The sequence below is a fragment of the Lutjanus erythropterus genome, chromosome 14 (assembly GCF_056507025.1).
Source record: "Lutjanus erythropterus isolate fLutEry1 chromosome 14, fLutEry1.hap2, whole genome shotgun sequence".
Classification (NCBI taxonomy): domain Eukaryota; kingdom Metazoa; phylum Chordata; class Actinopteri; order Lutjaniformes; family Lutjanidae; genus Lutjanus; species Lutjanus erythropterus.
The window spans coordinates 13252549-13258548 of record NC_139330.1 but is presented as its reverse complement, the minus strand read 5'-3'; positions in this window follow the sequence as shown (position 1 = coordinate 13258548).

Genomic DNA, 6000 nt, shown 5'->3' with positions numbered 1-6000 from the left:
TTATGTAGTTTTCTTTGTCATCTTTATCCAAGAAATTACTTGAGGATAATTTATAATCAATAAGATTTGGGTCTTTTACTACTTTTACTTTCAAGTCAAGAAATGTAAGATTTGCTGATTGTAGCTGGGAGAAAAAGAAAGCCATGCACTACAAGTCTATGACCAGCAGATGGTGCCTGTGAAGGGGACTGTACGGAGACCGATTTCTTTGAGACCTGTAGCTTCTCTGTGGGAATACAAGGGTCAAAATGAAGGCTCTTGTTCTAAGTTAAAGAGTTTAAAGAGTCTCGTTTGAAAAATAAGAGAAGTTAAAAAGAAATTTGTCTTCTCTTTTCTTGTAATGAATTGACCATTATGCACAAATAACAGAACAACACATTTAAACATATAAACTTTCGGAGGGGGAGACTTGTTTTGGTGGAACATTTGCATGTTGGCCAGTGAGCCCTGGCATTAAAATGGACCGTACCAATAGTGACCCAGTTGGTAATTTGCTGTTTTCAACATGTTGATTTCGTGCTCGAATGTAGTTCTTGTTTCCCATAGCGACAATGATTTTGAAAATGGTAACACAGGGACAGCAGAGGGAGGAGAATGCTGTTTTTTTCGGCAATGTTCAAGCATTATGAGTCTACTGTTTCCACCGGGACAACAATAGAGCTACACCAAATGTTGTTTCGTGAAACAGCTTGTGCCCATTATATTAAGTTTTCCTTAATGCAACAATCCTTGTGCCTTGTTCATCTCACTGAATAAGAAACAGAGAGACATGGAGAGTACTAACTGTAACAGTTCAGGAATTTTCAGGGTTGGACCCAAATGCAGACCACGCAGACAGAGGGGAGCAGTTTAAAAGATATTTAATAAACAAAAGGACCAAACAAAAGCTTACACAAATAACGCAGGAGAGTCCTCAATCCGGGCAGGGAAAAAAACCCAAAAAAACATACCAGGGAGAACCAAAAATCACAGGTAAACAGAACACACTAGGAAAAACCAAAACGAATGAGTATGACCCAGCAACTAAGGAGAAAAAGACTCAGGGTTAAACACACTAGGGAGAGGGAGGATAACAAGACACAGGTGAGGGCAGTGAAGGACAGGTGAAAATAATAAGTGATCAAACGAGAGCGGGAAAACAGAGAAAGACAGGAAGTAAAAACAACAGAAACACACAACTGAAAATGCACCAAAATAAAACAGGAAGTGACAATGAAAAATCCAAAACCATGACACTAACAGAAATACGCAAGCTTTAAAGTAAAGGGGCATATTTCTGTGTATATTTGCAACATATTCATTTTCTGTATTATTATAATCAAGTTTGATATCAGAAAGGTCATTTCATTGTCTTGTCTAGCTAATAAGTGTCAGTTGCAGGTTACCTGCAGGCATCTGTTTGCAAAAAAGTGCTTTTTTTTGTTTTCATCCTTTAAAAGTTACTGGAATGCAGGAAAAAAAAGGCTAGGGAACTCAAATTTTCCAGGGAAGGATGACCCCCAGAACCCCCACTTTGGTTTGGAAAACCTCCTTTGAGGTCTCAAGATTAGCAAGTATGGTGTGTAGATTGTGTTACAAGGATAATTTGGCAACTTGGGTGACGACACACAAATATACAAAACATATGGATCCGTGTATGAAGATAATACAGTTTGAAGGCCATGAAAATTATGTGAGTTTACTGGGAGAAACATCAAAACAGGAGGGCGCTGGGAGATGGCCTTGAAAAACGGAGGAAATGTGGGAAAAATGGAAATGTTGGCAGGTATTTTAGAGAGAAGCACACAGTCAGAATCTGAGCCAATCACTGTGCAATTGGGAATATGTTGAGGAAAAAAATGTTGCATAGGGAAATTAGGAGATAAATGTGAGTTGAGACCAATAAAAGAAAATGAATGAAAATAAATCAAGCCAGTGAAAGATAAATAAAAGAAAAAAATCTCTCACACATAGAAAAGTACAGAGTCACAGTCCTAAATCAGGTGCTGAGGTTTAAATTGTCAGGTCATGATGAAAAACATCTCATCTTTTCACCATCTGCCAACAGCCCCATGTGTGTATCAGCCCTCTGTTTTGCCCTGACCTGATGACCGCAACACATATTTCTTTATCAAACATGTAATGGAAAAAGCCGAAGACAGTACACAGGATGTTACGCTTGAAGTTTGACGCTTGGCGCGGTTTCCCCACAACGATGAAATGTGCTTACGTTGTTTATACTCTTCTGGCCTCCTGCCTTCATCGTCAACATGAGAGGAAGGGTGTTGTCCTTTTGTTAGTATCTGGGGTGGGTTCCTGCCCCCAGAAAAAACACGCAACAGGACGGGACGCAGGAGGGAACGTGGCTCCTCAGCCTCCTATACTCCCTAACGATAGATCTGGGGGGTGGCGAAGGCGAGACCCCTCGCGTGGACGAGCAGGAGGCCGGCGGCGAAGGCGAGACCCCTCGCGTGGACGAGCAGGAGGCCGGCGGCGAAGGCGAGACCCCTCGCGTGGACGAGCAGGAGGCCGGCGGCGAAGGCGAGACCCCTACATACAATGGACAACCAAAAATCACAAGTAAACAGAACACACCAGGAAAAACCAAAACGAATGAGTATGACCCAGCAACTAAGGAGAAAAAGACACAGGGTTAAATACGCTAGGGAGAGGGAGGATAACAAGACACAGGTGAGAGCAGTGAAGGACAGGTGAAAATAATCAGTGATCAAAAAAGAGCGGGAAAACAGACAAAGACAGGAAGTAAAAACAACAGAGACACACAACTGAAAATGCACCAAAATAAAACAGGAAGTGACAATGAAAAATCCAAAACCATGACACTAACAGAAAGAAACATGCAAGCTTTAAAGTAAAGGGGCATATTTGCCTAAAGTCCTAAATCAGGTGCTGAGGGTTAAATTGTCAGGTCATGATGAAAGACATCTCATCTTTTCACCATCTGCCAACAGCCCTCTGTGTGTATCAGCCCTCTGTTTTGCCCTGACCTGATGACCGCAACACATATTTCTTTATCAAACATGTAATGGAAAAAGCCCAAGACAGTACACAGGATGTTACGCTTGAAGCTTGATGCTGTTTCCCCACAACGATGAAATGTGCTTACGTTGTTTATACTCTTCTGGCCTCCTGCCTTCATCGTCAGCATGAGAGGAAGGGTGTTGTCCTTTTGTTAGTGTCTGGGGTGGGTTCCTGCCCCCAGAAAAAACACGCAACAGGACGGGACGCAGGAGGGAACGTGGCTCCTCAGTCTCCTTGTACTCACTAAAGATAGATCAGCAGAGGAAATGTCGCAGACTGTCGCTGTCTGACGTGTGTCGGGCAGGTGTTCACCAACACATGATGCTCGAATATCAAGGTGCAGACAGCTGAGTGTAAAGACGACTGGCATGAGGAATTTCCAACACTAATATCAATAATTTTGAACAAAAGCTGTCAATAGCTGGCATGTGATTGTTTTCTAACTATTGTCTTAGTAGCATACAATGTAGGAATGCTTACTTTAACTTTAGGAATCCTAACTTATCTCAGTTTAGGAAACCCTGAATACTTAATCCAACATCACTTTTCAACTTATATGTTTGTCACCTTGCAACTGACACTTCTTTTCTCATCTTGCAAAGCTAAGTTAGCTACTCAGCTACTCAACCATTTTAATCTTATCTATTCTTTTATCCTTTTTGTGTGTATTTATGTTTATTTATATTGACATTATGTAATGTCATCTTATTATCTATTCCATCTTCATTTATATTGAATCATCATGCAATGTCGTCTCTGCATTCTTATCCTTTTATTCTGTTTATTCTTATTTGCACGTTTGCTTGTTTTCCTGGTCTGTCTTATTTTTACTCTGAATTAGTGTCTACTTTAGTTTTATATTCTGTCTTGCTTCTGTTTGTCCTCATTGTTTTTGGCTTTGTGTTGTCAAATTGCCTCCTGGGTATCCTGCTCTTTTTCTTTGTCTGTCAAAGCACTTTGTAAACTGTTCTAAGAGGTGCTATATAAATAAAGTAATTATTATCATAAGTTATTTTATTAACAGATACTACCACTGGCTACTCTTAGATAACTTTACAATTAGCTACTGTTAACTAGCACTAGTGTTAGCGACTATTAGTGAACACCGTTAGCTAGTGAGTAATTTAGCTAGTTAGTCAGCTAGTTAGTCAGTTGGCTACTACAAATCAAAGTGAAAGTCATGACAGTTATCTTAAAGTTAGGAGAGTTTATGGCATATCTTGTGAAATTATGTTTGTGTAAAATACTTTTTCTATCTTCAATTAAGACAAGAACATTGACTTAACATAACAGTTTTGTATATTTGTAGATCCACTGTGACTGAATGACTGAATGTGGAAAAATTGCACTTATTTTTCTTAACAGTCCTTGAGGAGGTTCAGCTGTTTTGGACGGTACATTAATTGTGAACCTTTTGAACGCATGTATACTTCTTTACACTAAAAAGGGGAAAAAATGGAGGCATTGTTATTCTCTAGGTTATTATGCAATGGTTTTTACTGGCCTGGTTCGACTGTATGCGGCCCATGAATTGATGTGTTTGAAACCACTGCTCTAATCCGCACTCCTTGTGGGTCCAAGTTGCTGGCATTGGGATCATATCAATGTTTGCAAGGTCTTATATTCCATTCTTATGCACTATGTAGAACTGGGGAACATAGGACCCTGGGAACATATGAATGACTCCCCTGGTATCCTCTCTGACATACCCCGTCTTCTACAAATCTTGTTACGAAATGATGAATCAACCCTGTCTTTTCTGCAGCCGAGAGGTACAGATGTAGGATGTATGGGCTGTGTGTGTAAAGGCCTTTATTTCTGATATTAAAAGACCTAAAACAGAGATACTGATACACCTCATCTGTGTTTTTTTTCCCCCCATCCTTCTTCTTTTATGAAACCGAGACAGATATTCACTGGTGGAGTTATTTGTATGAGGGCACTCTGTCTCGTTTGTGTTATATTTCTGTATCTTCAGTAAATTAAATGAGGAAATGAAATTAAAAAGTTGGTCACTAAACAGAAATGAAAATGTGACCATTGTGATGTCAACAAATTAAATCCTTCAACATGCTATGTTACACTAAATTAGATGTTTTTTGGTAAATGCTAATGAATATCAATCGAACAGGTGTTGGATTGTTTTGTTGTTTGCTTTATTCATTTTAAGAATGACGTTTATCTGTTTCTGACAGTGAATTCCTCGTATGTTTTCCCGGTGACGCACTTTGAAGTGGCTGAAATTAAAGGCAGTGGAAGACATGGTTCAAGGAAGGCAAGTCAAGTCAGTTTTATTCATGTGGCCCATAATCACAAAGCACAATTTTCTTCAATTGGCTTCACAATCCGTACAGCATACGACACCCTCTCTCCTTAGAGCTCTCATCATTAATCTCCTGGTGTAAGCTACACACAGACACAAATGATAAAAACTGAAGCAGATGACTCAGAGGGGACAACTGTGATCTGTTTCATAATTCCTCTTCAGACCGTCATCAAACCTTGGAATAATGTTGTTTGTGAAATTGGAAATATGTAATGGCTGCCTTGATGCCCATTTTAAAATGCAAGTGGGAAATGTTGATGTTTGTTTACCTTCACGAGAAAACTAAGCCAAGTAGCCTATGACGTGATCCTTTGACAGCTCCCACGCTGTGTGAGTGTATGAGTCAACCATGAAAAACATGATTATCCATCAGACCTTTAGATTCCGGTGTAAATGAGACCTTCTCCATTATACGTACTCGATGGTGCTAATCAGCTGTCTGTGTTTACAGTAAATGCGTCATCCTGCAGCGTCTCCTCATCTTGACCTTGTTATGGTCAGCAGCGGTTGCATAACAGACACATTTCCTCTAAAGCTACGGGGAATCCAGCGTTCAACATGTAGTGTGCAACATCATGTGGTTTATCATGTGTCTCAGGGTTACTAAATAATCTAAATGTTCACCCGTTAGCCCACTTCCAGACATGTTGTTG